This window comes from Oncorhynchus keta, chromosome 21 (assembly GCF_023373465.1).
Source record: "Oncorhynchus keta strain PuntledgeMale-10-30-2019 chromosome 21, Oket_V2, whole genome shotgun sequence".
Lineage (NCBI taxonomy): Eukaryota > Metazoa > Chordata > Actinopteri > Salmoniformes > Salmonidae > Oncorhynchus > Oncorhynchus keta.
In genome coordinates, this window is record NC_068441.1 from 57879261 (window position 1) to 57896128 (window position 16868).

The window sequence follows — 16868 nt, forward strand, 5'->3', positions numbered from 1 at the left end:
CTCTGGTCCTCCCTCCATGTTGTTATTACTACTGTAGCCTCTCTCTGGTCCTCCCTCCATGTTGTTATTACTACTGTAGCCTCTCTCTGGTCCTCCCTCCATGTTGTTATTACTACTGTAGCCTCTCCCTGGTCCTCCCTCCATGTTGTTATTACTACTGTAGCCTCTCTCTGGTCCTCCCTCCATGTTGTTATTACTACTGTAGCCTCTCTCTGGTCCTCCCTCCATGTTGTTATTACTACTGTAGCCTCTCTCTGGTCCTCCCTCCATGTTGTTATTACTACTGTAGCCTCTCTCTGGTCCTCCCTCCATGTTGTTATTACTACTGTAGCCTCTCTCTGGTCCTCCTCCATGTTGTTATTACTACTGTAGCCTCTCTCTGGTCCCCCTCCATGTTGTTATTACTACTGTAGCCTCTCTCTGGTCCTCCCTCCATGTTGTTATTACTACTGTAGCCTCTCTCTGGTCCTCCCTCCATGTTGTTATTACTACTGTAGCCTCTCTCTGGTCCTCCCTCCATGTTGTTATTACTACTGTAGCCTCTCTCTGGTCCTCCCTCCATGTTGTTATTACTACTGTAGCCTCTCTCTGGTCCTCCCTCCATGTTGTTATTACTACTGTAGCCTCTCTCTGGTCCTCCCTCCATGTTGTTATTACTACTGTAGCCTCTCTCTGGTCCTCCCTCCATGTTGTTATTACTACTGTAGCCTCTCTCTGGTCCTCCCTCCATGTTGTTATTACTACTGTAGCCTCTCTCTGGTCCTCCCTCCATGTTGTTATTACTACTGTAGCCTCTCTCTGGTCCTCCCTCCATGTTGTTATTACTACTGTAGCCTCTCTCTGGTCCTCCCTCCATGTTGTTATTACTACTGTAGCCTCTCTCTGGTCCTCCCTCCATGTTGTTATTACTACTGTAGCCTCTCTCTGGTCCTCCCTCCATGTTGTTATTACTACTGTAGCCTCTCTCTGGTCCTCCCTCCATGTTGTTATTACTACTGTAGCCTCTCTCTGGTCCTCCCTTCATGTTGTTATTACTACTGTAGCCTCTCTCTGGTCCTCCCTCCATGTTGTTATTACTACTGTAGCCTCTCTCTGGTCCTCCCTCCATGTTGTTATTACTACTGTAGCCTCTCTCTGGTCCTCCCTCCATGTTGTTATTACTACTGTAGCCTCTCTCTGGTCCTCCCTCCATGTTGTTATTACTACACCTCCTCTCCCCTTCAAAAGCTCTGACCTCCCACTATTTATGCTGCAATAGTTTATGTGTCGGGGGGCTAGGGTCAGTCTGTTATATCTGGAGTATTTCTCCTGTCTTATCCGGTGTCCTGTGTGAATTTAAGTATGCTCCTTCTAATTCTCTCTCTCTCTCTCCCTCTCCTCCCGGAGGACCTGAGCCCTGGAACAATGCCTCAGGACTACCTGGGCCGATGACTCCTTGCTGTCCCAAGTCCAACTGGTCGTGCTGCTGCTCCAATTTCAACTGTTCTGTCTGCGGCTATAGAACCCTGACCTGTTCATCGGAAGTGCTACCATGTCCTGGACCTGTTGTTTTCGACTGTCTCTCTCTACCGCACCTGCTGTCTCGAACTCTGAATGCTCGGTTATGAAAAGCCAACTGACATATATTCCTGAGGTGGTGACCTGTTGCACCCTCTACAACCACTGTGATTATTATTATTATTTGACCCTGCTGGTAATCTATGAACGTTTGAACAACTTGGCCATGTTCTGTTCTAATCTCCACCCGGTACAGCCAGAAGAGGACTGGCCACCCCTCAGAGCCTGGTTCCTCTCTAGGTTTCTTCCTAGGTTCCTGCCTTCCACCGTGCTTCTACATCTGCACTGTTTGGTGTTTGGGGTTTTAGGCTGGGTTTCTGTACAGCACTTTGTGACATCAGCTGATGTAAAAAGGCTTTAGAAATACATTTGATTGATCGATTGATGTGGCTTGGAATGCGTCCCAAATGGCACCCTATTCCCTACACAGTGCTCTATTATCCAGATCCATGAGGTAAGTAGTGCACCGTGTAGGGAATAGGGTGCCATTTGGAACGTAGACATAACAGGATATGCGTACCATGGGAACTCCCCAGAGAGAGAGAACTATGATGGGAACTCCCCAGAGAGAGAGAGAACTATGATGGGAACTCCCCAGAGAGAGAACTATGATGGGAACTCCCCAGAGAGAGAGAGAACTATGATGGGAACTCCCCAGAGAAAGAGAACTATGATGGGAACTCCCCAGAGAGAGAGAACTATGATGGGAACTCCCCAGAGAGAGAGAACTATGATGGGAACTCCTCAGAGAGAGAGAACTATGATGGGAACTCCCCAGAGAGAGAGAACTATGATGGGAACTCCCCAGAGAGAGAACTATGATGGGAACTCCCCAGAGAGAGAGAACTATGATGGGAACTCCCCAGAGAGAGAGAACTATGATGGGAACTCCCCAGAGAGAGAGAACTATGATGGGAACTCCCCAGAGAGAGAACTATGATGGGAACTCCCCAGAGAGAGAACTATGATGGGAACTCCCCAGAGAGAGAGAGAACTATGATGGGAACTCCCCAGAGAGAGAGAGAACTATGATGGGAACTCCCCAGAGAGAGAACTATGATGGGAACTCCCCAGAGAGAGAACTATGATGGGAACTCCCAGAGAGAGAGAACTATGATGGGAACTCCCCAGAGAGAGAACTATGATGGGAACTCCCAGAGAGAGAGAACTATGATGGGAACTCCCCAGAGAGAGAACTATGATGGGAACTCCCCAGAGAGAGAGAACTATGATGGGAACTCCCCAGAGAGAGAACTATGATGGGAACTCCCCAGAGAGAGAACTATGATGGGAACTCCCAGAGAGAGAGAACTATGATGGGAACTCCCCAGAGAGAGAGAACTATGATGGGAACTCCCCAGAGAGAGAACTATGATGGGAACTCCCCAGAGAGAGAACTATGATGGGAACTCCCCAGAGAGAGAACTATGATGGGAACTCCCCAGAGAGAGAGAACTATGATGGGAACTCCCCAGAGAGAGAACTATGATGGGAACTCCCCAGAGAGAGAACTATGATGGGAACTCCCCAGAGAGAGAGAACTATGATGGGAACTCCCCAGAGAGAGAGAACTATGATGGGAACTCCCCAGAGAGAGAGAACTATGATGGGAACTCCCCAGAGAGAGAACTATGATGGGAACTCCCCAGAGAGAGAGAACTATGATGGGAACTCCCCAGAGAGAGAACTATGATGGGAACTCCCCAGAGAGAGAGAGAACTATGATGGGAACTCCCCAGAGAGAGAACTATGATGGGAACTCCCCAGAGAGAGAGAACTATGATGGGAACTCCCCAGAGAGAGAACTATGATGGGAACTCCCCAGAGAGAGAGAACTATGATGGGAACTCCCAGAGAGAGAACTATGATGGGAACTCCCCAGAGAGAGAGAACTATGATGGGAACTCCCCAGAGAGAGAACTATGATGGGAACTCCCCAGAGAGAGAACTATGATGGGAACTCCCCAGAGAGAGAGAACTATGATGGGAACTCCCCAGAGAGAGAGAACTATGATGGGAACTCCCCAGAGAGAGAACTATGATGGGAACTCCCCAGAGAGAGAACTATGATGGGAACTCCCCAGAGAGAGAGAACTATGATGGGAACTCCCCAGAGAGAGAACTATGATGGGAACTCCCCAGAGAGAGAACTATGATGGGAACTCCCCAGAGAGAGAACTATGATGGGAACTCCCCAGAGAGAGAACTATGATGGGAACTCCCCAGAGAGAGAACTATGATGGGAACTCCCCAGAGAGAGAACTATGATGGGAACTCCCCAGAGAGAGAGAACTATGATGGGAACTCCCCAGAGAGAGAGAACTATGATGGGAACTCCCCAGAGAGAGAGAACTATGATGGGAACTCCCCAGAGAGAGAACTATGATGGGAACTCCCCAGAGAGAGAGAACTATGATGGGAACTCCCCAGAGAGAGAACTATGATGGGAACTCCCCAGAGAGAGAACTATGATGGGAACTCCCCAGAGAGAGAACTATGATGGGAACTCCCCAGAGAGAGAGAACTATGATGGGAACTCCCCAGAGAGAGAACTATGATGGGAACTCCCCAGAGAGAGATCTATGATGGGAACTCCCCAGAGAGAGAACTATGATGGGAACTCCCCAGAGAGAGAACTATCCTGTCCTGATAAATTTCAGAGGAAAAGATAAAGGGTTACTCTCATAGCGATTATGCTGAGGAAGGAGGAGATGATCTACCACCATTCGTCTTACTTCTCGTGTCCCAAACGGCACCATATTCCTTAAATGTGCACTACATTTGATCAAAAGTAGTGTTCTATAGAGGGAAGACCATGCTATCTGGAATGGGCCCACTGACACATGATAGAAAATACACATTATGCAGCTTCTCTGGTGTCCATGAACTTGACAGCTGGCTACGTCTTATCATAACTGTTTTATCTGGACAACTTCCTTTTTAGATGTATTTTATTTAACCAGGTTTGTTTCATTGAGATTTACAACCTACACTACCGTTTTGGGGTCACTTAGAGATGTCCTTGTTTTTTTACAAATAAAAGCACTTTTTTTTGTCCATTTAAAGTAACATCAAATTGATCAGACCATGTCGACATTGTTAATCTTGTAAATGACTTATTGTAGCTGGAAATGACAGATTGTTTTTATCTACAGTTGAAGTCAGAAGTTTACATACTGCACCTTAGCAAAATACATTTAAATTCAGTGTTTCACAATTCCTGACATTTTATCCTCATAAAAATTCCCTGTCTTAGGTCAGTTAGGATCACCACATTATTTTAAGAATGTGAACTGTCAGAATAATTAGTTGAGAGAATTATTAATTATTCCAGCTTTTATTTCCTTCATCACATTCCCAGTGGGTAACATACACTCAATTAATATTTAGTAACATTGCCTTTAAACTGTTTCACTTGGGTCAAACATTTCAGGTAGCCTTCCACAAGCTTACCACAATAAGTTGGGTGAATTTTGACCCATTCCTCCTGACAGAGCTGGTGTCAGGTCTGTAAGGCCTCCTTGCTCGCACACACTTTTTCAGTTCTGCCCACAAATGTTCTATGGTTCACAAATGGAACACAAATGTTCTATGGTTCACAAATGGAACACAAATGTTCTATGGTTCACAAATGGAACACAAATGTTCTATGGTTCACAAATGGAACACAAATGGTCAGGGCTTTGTGATGGCCACTCCAATACCTTGACTTTGTTGTCCTTAAACCATTTTGCTACAACTTTGGAAGTATGCTTGGGGTCATTGTCCATTTGGAAGACCCATTTGCGGCCATCTTTAACTTCTTGACTGATGTCTTGAGATGTTGCTTCAATATATCCACATAATTGTCCTTCCTCATGATGCCATCTATTTTGTGAAGTGCACCAGTTCCTCCTGCAGCAAAGCACCCCCACAACATGAAGCTGCCACCCCCGTGCTTCACGGTCAAGATGGTGTTCTTTGGCTTGCAAGCATCCCCCTTTTTCCTCCAAACGTAATGATGGTCATTATGGCCAAACAGTTCTATTTTTGTTATTTTTGACCAGAGGACATTTCTTCAAAAAGTTTGATCTTTGTCCCCATGTCCAGTTCCAAACCGTAGTCTGGCTTTTTATGGCGGTTTTGGAGCAGTGGCTTCTTCCTTGCTGAGCTGCTTTTCAGGTTATGTCAATATAGGACTCATTTTACTGTGGGTATAGATACTTTTGTACCTGTTTCCTAACAGCATCTTGACAAGGTCCTTTGCTGTTGTTCTGGGATTGATTTGCGCTTTTCGCACCAAAGTACGTTAATCTCTAGGAGACAGAATGCGTCTTCTTCCTAAGCGGTATGACGGCTGTGTGGTCCCATGGTGTTTATACTTGCGTAATATTGTTTGTATAGATGAATGTGGTACCTTCGGGCATTTGTAAATTGCTCCCAAGGATGAAACAGACTTGTGGAGGTCTACACCTCTTTTTCTGAAGTCTTGGCTGATTTCGTTTGATTTTCTCATGATGATTTTTCCAATATCAATAATATCAAGCAAAGAGGCATTGAATTTGAAGGTAGGCCTTCAAATACATCCACAAGTACACCTCCAATTGACTAAAATTATGTCTATTAGCCCATCAGAAGCTTCTACAGCCATGACAACAGTTTCTGGAATTTTCCAAGCTTTTTAAAGTCACAGTCAACTTAGTGTATGTAAACTTCTGACTCACCGGAATTGTGATACAGTGAAATAATCTGTCTGTAAACAATTGTTGGAAGAATTACTTGTGTCATGCACAAAGTAGATGTCCTAACAGACTTGCCAAAACTATAGTTTGTTAACAAGAAATTTGTGGGGTGGTTGAAAAACGAGTTGTTATGACTCCAACCTAAGTGTATGTAAACTTCCAACTTCAAATGTACATAGGCTTACAGATGGCCATTATCAGCAACCATCACTCCTGTGTTCCAATGGCACGTTGTGTAAGCTATTCCAAGTTTCTCATTTTAAAATGATAATTGATCATTAGAAAACCCTTTTGCGATTATGTTAGCAAAAAAAACTGAAAACTGTTGTTCTGCTTAATAACCTGTTAATCCTACCCCCTACTTTTTTTAAAATTCTGTTAAAAATCGTGCAACATTTCAGCGTCCTGCTACTCATGCCAGGAATATAGTATATGCATATGATTAGTATGTGTGGATAGAAAACACTCTGACGTTTTTAAAACGTGACTATAACAGAGCCTGTGTCGGGTCGACTTAAGAGGCTAAAGAAGCAATAAAACTGGCTTTTCTTCAGACTAGTTGAGTGTCTGGAGCATCAGCGTTTGTGGGTTTGATTACAGGCTCAAAATGTCCAGAAACAAAGACCTTTCTTCTGAAACTCGTCAGTCTATTCTCTTTCTGATAAATGAAGGCTATTCGTTGCGAGAAATTTCCAAGATCAAACTGGACACACAGAGTTAATCTCACGGGTAGCTTTTGAACCATGAGACTGCCTGATCAGATAATCTTATGTTGACAAGTGTTTGCAACATAATGTCATGAACAATGTTGTCAAATGCCTTTGACATATCGATGAAAAGGGAGACACTGTGTTGTGTCTTGACCATGTCTTCTCGTCCTTGTCCATTGCTGCAGCAGAAGTGATGTTTTATGAAACCTGGTTGAAAAATGACCTAAGGGACGATCCTGATGTTTCTGTGACTATTTAGATTGATATTTTTGGGGGATCTCCATGAGCTGATGTCAATTGTGACAGCTAGTCTTCCTGGGGTCTGACACATAGCGAAAAAGACATTACAAAAATGAACGTAGACAATACAGACTTAAACGCGTACCTACATTACTACCTATACATACTGTATGCCTTAACTAGGTTAACTAGGTCAGATAGGGTAGAGGATAGGTTAACTAGGTCAGATAGGGAAGAGTTTAACTAGATAAAATAAAGGACCGGTTAACTAGATCAGATAGGGGAGAGGCTAGCTAGGTTAACTAGATCAGATAGGAGAGAGGCGAGGTTAACTATGTCAGATAGGGGAGAGGTCTGGTGTTGTTTTATAGTTTTTTTAAAACAAATGTTTTGTTGAAGTAACAACAGTTTATTAATCGAACAGGGGCAGGCAAAAGGCAGGTCGAGGGCAGGCAGAGGTCGGTAACCCAGATGGGTGGGGCTAAGGTACAGGACTTCAGGCAGGGTCAGGGTCAGGGTCAGGGTCAGGGCAGAATGTTCATCCCCGGGAAACCTAGTAAACAGGAACAATCGAGACACAGGAGCAGAGGACAAAACGCAGGTAGGCTTGATAAAACAAAACGAACTGGCAACAGACAAACAGAGAACACAGGTTTAAATACACCGGGGATAATGGGGAAGATGGGCGACACCTGGAGGGGGGTGGAGACATTCACAAAGACAGGTGAAACAGATCAGGGTGTGACAGTACCCCCCCTCTAGGAAAGTCACCTGGCGTCCTACCTGGGCACATACCTGGTTGACCCTGGTGCTGGCGTTGGAAATCAGTGATGAGGCCTGGGTCCCTAGCGGGGACCCAGCACCTCTCCTGAGGTTTATAACCCTCCCAGTCAACCAGGTACTGGATCCCCCTACCCTGAGGTTGAGCCTTCAGGAGATGCCTCAGAGTGTACGCCGGTTGGCGGTCGATGAGACGGGGGAGAGGGGTGTGCCTGGAAACAGGAGACAAAGGGCTGTGAGACATGGGTTTACATCTAGACACATGAAAAGTAGGAAGTATACGGAGGGTGCTGGCCAACAGAGGACGAACAGCAGAGGCTAATGACTTTGGAGATGGGAAATGGGCCGATAAACCGGGGAGAGAGTTTTGCGGGATTCCACCCGGAGGGGCAGATCCTGAGAGGACAGCCATATCTTCTTCCCTACCCGATACTGGGGAGCTGGGGTCCGGTGGCGATCTGCTTGTCGTCGATACCTGGAGGTGGTCTTGAGGAGGGCCGACCTCCTCCAGGTACGATGACAGCGGCAGACAAACATCTGGGCAGACCTCTTCTTCCTGCTCAGCTGAAACCCCAGGAAAAACTCAAAAGGTGATAGGCCGGTGGCAGAGCAGGGAAGGGTGTTGCGGGCGTATTCGACCCACACAAGCTGCTGGCTCCAGGTGGTGAGGTTGGCGAAGACCAGGCAGCGGAGACCAGGTAGCGCAGAGTAGCCTCTAGGTCCTGGTTGGCTCACTCCGACTGGCCGTTGGACTGGGGGTGGAACCCGGAGGACAGGCTGGCCGATGACACAATAAGGTTGCAGAACGCCTTCCAGAACTGGGATGAGAACTGAGGACCCTGGTCGAAGACCATGTCTATTGGTAGACCATGGATCCGGGAAACGTGCTGCATCAGGAGCTGGGCCATCTCTTTTGCAGAGGGTAGTTTGGGGAGAGGAATGAAGTGAGCACTTTGGAAAACCGATCCACTACGGTCAGGATGGCGGTGTTGCCATCAGACGGTAAAGACCCGTGACAAAGTTCAGGGAGATGTGAGACCAGGACGGTGAGGGACAGGCAGAGGTTGGAGGAGTCTTGTTCACAAACCGTGCAAGCGGCGACGAATGCAGAGACGTCAGGGACCATGGTAGGCAACCAAAAGCATTGTCTCACAAAAGCCAGGGTCCGACGGGAGCCCAGGTGGCAGGCAAGCTGGAGGGGACCGTGGAGAGGACGGCGTCAGCAACAAAAATCCGATTATCAGGCCCCCCGGGGTTTGGTTGGGAACGCTGCGCCTCATGCGCCTCTATTCCCCAGCTGAGTGCCGTTGCCGGGAACGAGGTGGGAAGGATGGTTCAGTAGCCATTATAGCGGCATGACAGCGTATCCGGCTTGACATTCTTGGATCCCAGCCAGTATGAGGGAGAAGTTGAGCAGTAGGGCCCATCTAGCCTGCCTGGAATTGAGGCGCTTGACAATGCGGAGATACTCCAGGTTCTTGTGGTTGGTCTACATGATGAACGGATGTTCTGCCCCCTCCAGCCAGTGCCTCCATTCCTCCAACGAAACTCACGATTCCCCACATAGTAGTTCTTCTCCGTGGCGTTGAGGCGATGGGATTTAGCTTGGGACAGCTGGCAGAACGCTGGGACAGGGCAGCCCCCACTCTGACATTCCGAAGAAATTGGCCTCCACCAAGAACTGACAGGATGGGTCAGGATGAACAAAGATGTGGAGCTGTGGTGAAGCAATGTTTGAGGTCCCAGAACGCAGGTCAGCAGCTGGAGATCACATGAATGGAACCTTGGACGAGGTGAGTGCAGACTAGAGGGAAGCCAGGGTGCTGGATAAAGCGTCGATAGAAGTTGGCAAACCCCAGGAAAAGTTGCAGTTTCATCCTAGAAGTAGGCTGGGGCCAATCCACCACCACTCTCACCTTCCCGGGATCCATTTGTACAGAGCTGTATTGTTAGACTTCAGTTCAGCCTTTGATATTTTTTTATTTCGCTCACCCGTCCAAGGATTCCACCTCGCCTCCGAGGCATCCGGAAGTCCCCGACGGCTCCGTTGCCGAGAGAACCCGAGGCTACCTGAGGTTCTTAGAGTGTTTCCGAAGACGGCCGATTTACCGTTTCCCTAGCCTATGCAGAGGCAGAGCTGAGTTGTTTCCAGTTGAACGGCTTTTCAGGCTCAACACTAATAGTTAACTCATGGTCATTTTGTGTACTCTTGTCCGTTAAAATACCAGGCTCACCGGTAGGAGCGAGTACTCTGCTCGGCCATATGGAGAACGCTCCTGCTTCCCTTACTCGCACTCCGTTTCATGCCATTCTGCTGTGGGGAAACCAGTCGAAATCTCTCCGGGTCCTCATCGACTCTGGGGCCGATGAGAGCTTTTTGGACTACCCTGGTTTCTGAACAGGGCATCCCCACTCAGCCCCTCTCCATTCCCATGGACGTTAGAGCGCTGGAAAGGCGCTCTATAGGCCAGGTCACCCACAACACCACTTCCATCAACCTAAGTGTGTCAGGGAACCATAACGAGGCTATCCTGCTCATTAAGTCTACTCAGATTCCTATGGTTTTGGGATTCTCCTGGCTCCAGCGACACAATCTCTTCATTAACAACTGGTCTACTAATGAGGTCATGGGCTGGATTCCATTCTGCCACGCCCATTGCCTGAAGTCAGCACAGCCTGCCCCCGGACGTCCTCCTGGAGGCGTGGGGTACCAGGACCTCCGGGAGGTGTTGAACAAGGCCCGGGCAACTTCGTTTCCGCTGCACCGTTCATATGACTGCGGGTTGACCTTCTCCGCCCTGGGGGCGACTGTACTCTCTGTCGGGAACAGAGACCAAGGCGAGGGAGACCTACATTGTGGACTCCCTAGATGCAGGATTCATCCCTTGTTCTTCCTCTCACGCCGGCGCAGGATTCTTCTTTGTGGATAAGAAGAACAAGACCCTGCGCCCGTGCATCGACTACCGGGGCCTCAGCGACATAACGAGTGTAGCTTTAATTGAGTACCCTACATGTGTGATTTAATTAAAGTTTGAGTTTTATTGCATTTTATTTGAATTTGGCGCTATACATTTCCCGAGGCTATTGGCCACTTGAGACGCTAGCATCTCACTATCCCTAAGGGGTTAATTAACCTCTCTAGGATAAAGGACGCTTGCGTTCCACTTGGCCAAAAGCCAGGGAAAATGCAGCGCGGCAAATTCAAATAAAATTATATCAAAATCTAACTTTCATTAAATCACACATGTACGATACTAAATTAAAGCTACACTCGTTGTGAATCCAGCCAATATGTCAGATTTTAAAAAGGCTTTTCAGCGAAAGCATAAGAATCTATTATCTGATGATAGCACAACAGTAAACAAAGAGAGTAGCATCTTTTCAACCCTGCAGGCGCTACACAAAACGCAGAAATGAAATATAAAACATGCCTTACCTTTGACGAGCTTCTTTTGTTGGCACTCCAATATGTCCCATAAACATCACAATTGGTCCTTTTGTTCGTTTAATTCCGTCCAAAATGTCCATTTATTTGGCACGTTTGATCCAGAAAAAAAATGCTTCCAATTTGCGTAACATTATTGAAGATTTATGTTAAAAACATCCTAAAGATTGATTCTATACATCGTTTGGCATGTTTCTACAGACTGTAATTTAACTTTTGGACATTTCGTCTGCTCCTCTGGCTCGCAGGAGTTTGCTCACATTGCCAATTAAAAAGTCATAAGAAATAATTGCCAAAATCACAAAAGGTTTTGTGATGACTGAGCCTTGAGATTTAATGAAAGATGGAGTTGAATTAGTCTTTCTGCCCATAATTCATCATTCGTACTTCATATGATGCATCTCAGTTTCACAATACAGCTTCTTCTTTTTTTGTTCAGTTTAGTCACATCATTTCTCAATTCACAGTCAGTTTGACAATCAAATGTTTATCCAGACTTATTAGTTACTGCTTGATGGTTGTGGGTTTTTTTCAGGATTCAGGAAAGCTGGGCGCACAAGTGACAAGCACATCACACAAAAAAAACTGCTAACTGTCACCTGGAGACAAGGTCCTTGCAGATCATTGGAGACACAGTGGACCGTTCTGGTGTTCGCCTAATGATACGTGCCTTTACCTAAGGAAAACCGCAACTGTATCCATCTGAACTTGAGGCAATGAGGATCCTGATCAACTGATCGGATCCGTGTTGAAAGGGTTATTTGTCGGAGGAAGCTCAAGTACACCATCATACACTTTACCCATCTCTTTCGGCCAGGCCGCAACTCCAGGACAGCTCACATCTCTTGCAAAGAGGGTCAGTGTACAGAATAGTTTGGAGCAAAGACAACATCAAAAGCACATCAACAGCACCATGGACTTGTGAATGGTTGGCTAATACATTTTACTTGTATTAAAAACACAAATGACAGTGAAGCAAATTCTCATTTCATCCTTTATATTATTAAGACAGCTAATAATCAATCAATTAATATTTAATATTTTTGCGCAACTTTTTTTTTTACAAGTTTTGAATCATACTGTTCATGTTCATAACAAGAATGACGTTGAAACTTTGCAGTTCTGTTTCCTGGGTCATGAAACGCCTTTTCTGAAGACTTTTGTTTTTTTAGTGGGTGGACTGTATGAACAGGCAAAGGGAGTGGACCTCAGTTGCTAGGGGAAATCATTTCAGAGGGGCGTAGGCTACAACTCAAACATTGAATGGCCAAGTCTATTTCTTTCACTGTTTCCTGTGATGATTTTTATCACAGTGGGATCCCACTTGACGTGGCTGCTCTAAGACTGCAGTGCCTCTGCAGCTTGTGGCGTGGTGCTATAGACCACAGCAGTTCTGGTAGTATTGTAATACTGTTTTGAGGTGGTAGACGAACTCTGCATTATACTGCATTGTGCTGCATGAAATCTCAACCACACCACCAAATCCCAGAAACTCCCTTCTGCTATATGCATCTCAGCTTGTATTTGATATATGATACACATGTACCTGTTAAAGTTAGTTAATTAAAGTCTAGTTAATTAAAGGTTAAATAAATACATTTTAACAAAACCTGTGACTGGTCTTTAGCCTTATGGCATTAGATAAGCATACCGATGGCTCTGAGGGAATATTTTATCTCCAACACGCTATGATAAGAACTAGGTAAATAATTAGGGGATTGTCAATATTAAATTAATCAAACCATGAATAAGGTTCAGTGGAAAAGCATCTATTTTTTACAATATAAATAACACCATTCTCCAAACACTATATATAACACCATTCTCCAAACACTGTAAATAACACCATTCTCCATGCACTGTAAATAACACCATTCTCCATGCACTGTAAATAACACCATTCTCCATGCACTGTAAATAACACCATTCTCCATGCACTGTAAATAACACCATTCTCCATGCACTATAAATAACACCATTCTCCATGCACTGTAAATAACACCATTCTTCATGCACTATAAATAACACCATTCTCCATGCACTGTAAATAACACCATTCTACATGCACTGTAAATAACACCATTCTCCATGCACTGTAAATAACACCATTCTCCATGCACTGTAAATAACACCATTCTCCAAGCACTGTAAATAAAACCATTCTCCACGCATTATATATACTGTAACACCATTCTCCAAGCACTGTAAATAACACCATTCTCCAAGCACTGTAAATAACACCATTCTCCATGCACTGTAAATAACACCATTCTCCATGCACTGTAAATAACACCATTCTCCAAGCACTGTAAATAACACCATTCTCCATGCACTGTAAATAACACCATTCTCCAAGCACTGGAAATAACACCATTCTCCAAGCACTGTAAATAACACCATTCTCCATGCACTATATATAACACCATTCTCCATGCACTGTAAATAACACCATTCTCCAAGCACTGTAAATAACACCATTCTCCACGCACTGTAAATAACACCATTCTCCAAGCACTGTAAATAACACCATTCTCCAAGCACTGTAAATAACACCGTTCTCCATGCACTGTAAATAACACCATTCTCCAAGCACTGTAAATAAAACCATTCTCCACGCACTATATATACTGTAACACCATTCTCCAAGCACTGTAAATAACACCATTCTCCAAGCACTGTAAATAACACCATTCTCCAAGCACTGTAAATAACACCATTCTCCATGCACTGTAAATAACACCATTCTCCAAGCACTGTAAATAACACCATTCTCCAAGCACTGTAAATAACACCATTCTCCATGCACTGTAAATAACACCATTCTCCATGCACTATATATAACACCATTCTCCAAGCACTGTAAATAACACCATTCTCCAAGCACTGTAAATAACACCATTCTCCAAGCACTGTAAATAACACCATTCTCCATGCACTGTAAATAACACCATTCTCCATGCACTGTAAATAACACCATTCTCCATGCACTGTAAATAACACCATTCTTCATGCACTGTAAATAACACCATTCTCCATGCACTGTAAATAACACCATTCTCCATGCACTGTAAATAACACCATTCTCCAAGCACTGTAAATAACACCATTCTCCAAGCACTGTAAATAACACCATTCTCCATGCACTGTAAATAACACCATTCTCCATGCACTGTAAATAACACCATTCTCCATGCACTGTAAATAACACCATTCTTCATGCACTGTAAATAACACCATTCTCCATGCACTGTAAATAACACCATTCTCCAAGCACTGTAAATAACACCATTCTCCAAGCACTGTAAATAACACCATTCTCCATGCACTGTAATTTACAACTTGATAACAGTTATTGATAAGAGCTAGGTAAATGAATAATCCGTTTGGAGAAGGGGATTGCAAATATAAATTACAATTGTTTTAGATCTATTTGACCTTATAATCACTGGAGACAAATGTGATTCCAGTCCTATGGCAACAAACTGAAGCATATCAACATATGAACTTTCCCTCGGTAAATGTATGATATTGTTTCCGCCCATTGCAAGGGAAGCCAGTTTGGCTTTGGCTTCACACCAATCACATCACATCCAAAAGCCAAACGACATTGACAGAAAAAAAAACTTGAATTGTTACATCTCGTTGTGTTGTACTCCGGTGGGCATCTCTTAAATTACCCATGGATGTAGATAAGGGTTTAGACTTTTACTTAATTCTCTGTACTGGCCAATGAATATAATGGCGATTCGGATTCACCCGTTAATGTATACATTGTGCCTCTGGCCTGAGAGGATGGCAGTTCAGTTTGTAGCTAGATGTACTTGGCTAATGTTAACTAGCTAATGTTGCCCATTGAAAGGAAGTTAGGCTAGCGAGCATTTTAGTCAGGTAGCTTAGGACAACAAAAGCTAAAAGTGTGTACTATATGGCAGTCAACATGAAAGAGAGGATGCCATTGGTGTTTCTCTACAAGTAGGGTGAGTCAACATGAAAGAGAGGATGCCATTGGTGTTTCTCTACAAGTAGGGTGAGTCAACATGAAAGAGAGGATGCCATTGGTGTTTCTCTACAAGTAGGGTGAGTCAACATGAAAGAGAGGATGCCATTGGTGTTTCTCTACAAGTAGGGTGAGTCAACATGCTTTTCTACTTGCACACACACACACAGAAATCAGTACCACGGACAGCCACATCATATTTAGCTTATGTTGATTTGACTAAATTGATGTCTTTTAGTTGTCACAGTATTAGTCTAAGCAGAGGTGATTAGATTATGTTGAAATGGTGCTGGAATAGAGGAGGCAGAGCCCGTTGTTGAAATAGAGGAGGCTGGGCCTGTTGTTGAAATAGAGGAGGCAGGGCCTGTTGTTGAAATAGAGGAGGCAGGGCCTGTTGTTGAAATAGAGGAGGCAGGGCCTGTTGTTGGAATAGAGGAGGCAGGGCCTGTTGTTGAAATAGAGGAGGCAGGGCCTGTTGTTGAAATAGAGGAGGCAGGGCCTGTTGTTGGAATAGAGGAGGCAGGGCCTGTTGTTGGAATAGAGGAGGCAGAGCCTGTTGTTGAAATAGAGGAGGCAGGGCCTGTTGTTGAAATAGAGGAGGCAGGGCCTGTTGTTGGAATAGAGGAGGCAGGGCCTGTTGTTGGAATAGAGGAGGCAGGGCCTGTTGTTGAAATAGAGGAGGCAGGGCCTGTTGTTGAAATAGAGGAGGCAGGGCCTGTTGTTGGAATAGAGGAGGCAGGGCCTGTTGTTGGAATAGAGGAGACAGGGCCTGTTGTTGGAATAGAGGAGGCAGGGCCTGTTGTTGGAATAGAGGAGGCAGGGCCTGTTGTTGGAATAGAGGAGGCAGGGCCTGTTGTTGGAATAGAGGAGGCAGGGCCTGTTGTTGGAATAGAGGAGGCAGGGCCTGTTGTTGGAATAGAGGAGGCAGGGCCTGTTTTCATTACTACTTGCGGCTCCTCTCCAGTGTTTTCTAAATCAATAGCTGTTTAGTGGTCTGAAAATGTCAGAAACATAAACATGATTGACCATGCTGTATAAAACCCTCTTAGGTCTCACTCCCCCTATCTGAGATATCTACTGCGGGCTAGGCCCCTTAGTTCCGGTGAAGGGAAATCAACGCTACGGCATAGAATGACATTCTACACGATTCTGTGCTTCCAACTTTGTGGCAACAGTTTGGAGAAGGCCATTTCCTGTTTCAGCATGACAATGCCCCAATGCACAAAGCGAGGTTCATACAGAAATGGTTTGTCTAGATTGGTGTGGAAGAACTTAACTGGCCTGCAAAGAGCCCTGACCTCAACCGCATCCATCAACTTTGGGATGAATTGGAACACTGACTGCGAGCCAGGCCTAATCGCCCAAAATCAGCACCTGTCCGCAATAATGCTCTGGTGGCTGAATGGAAGCAAGTCCCC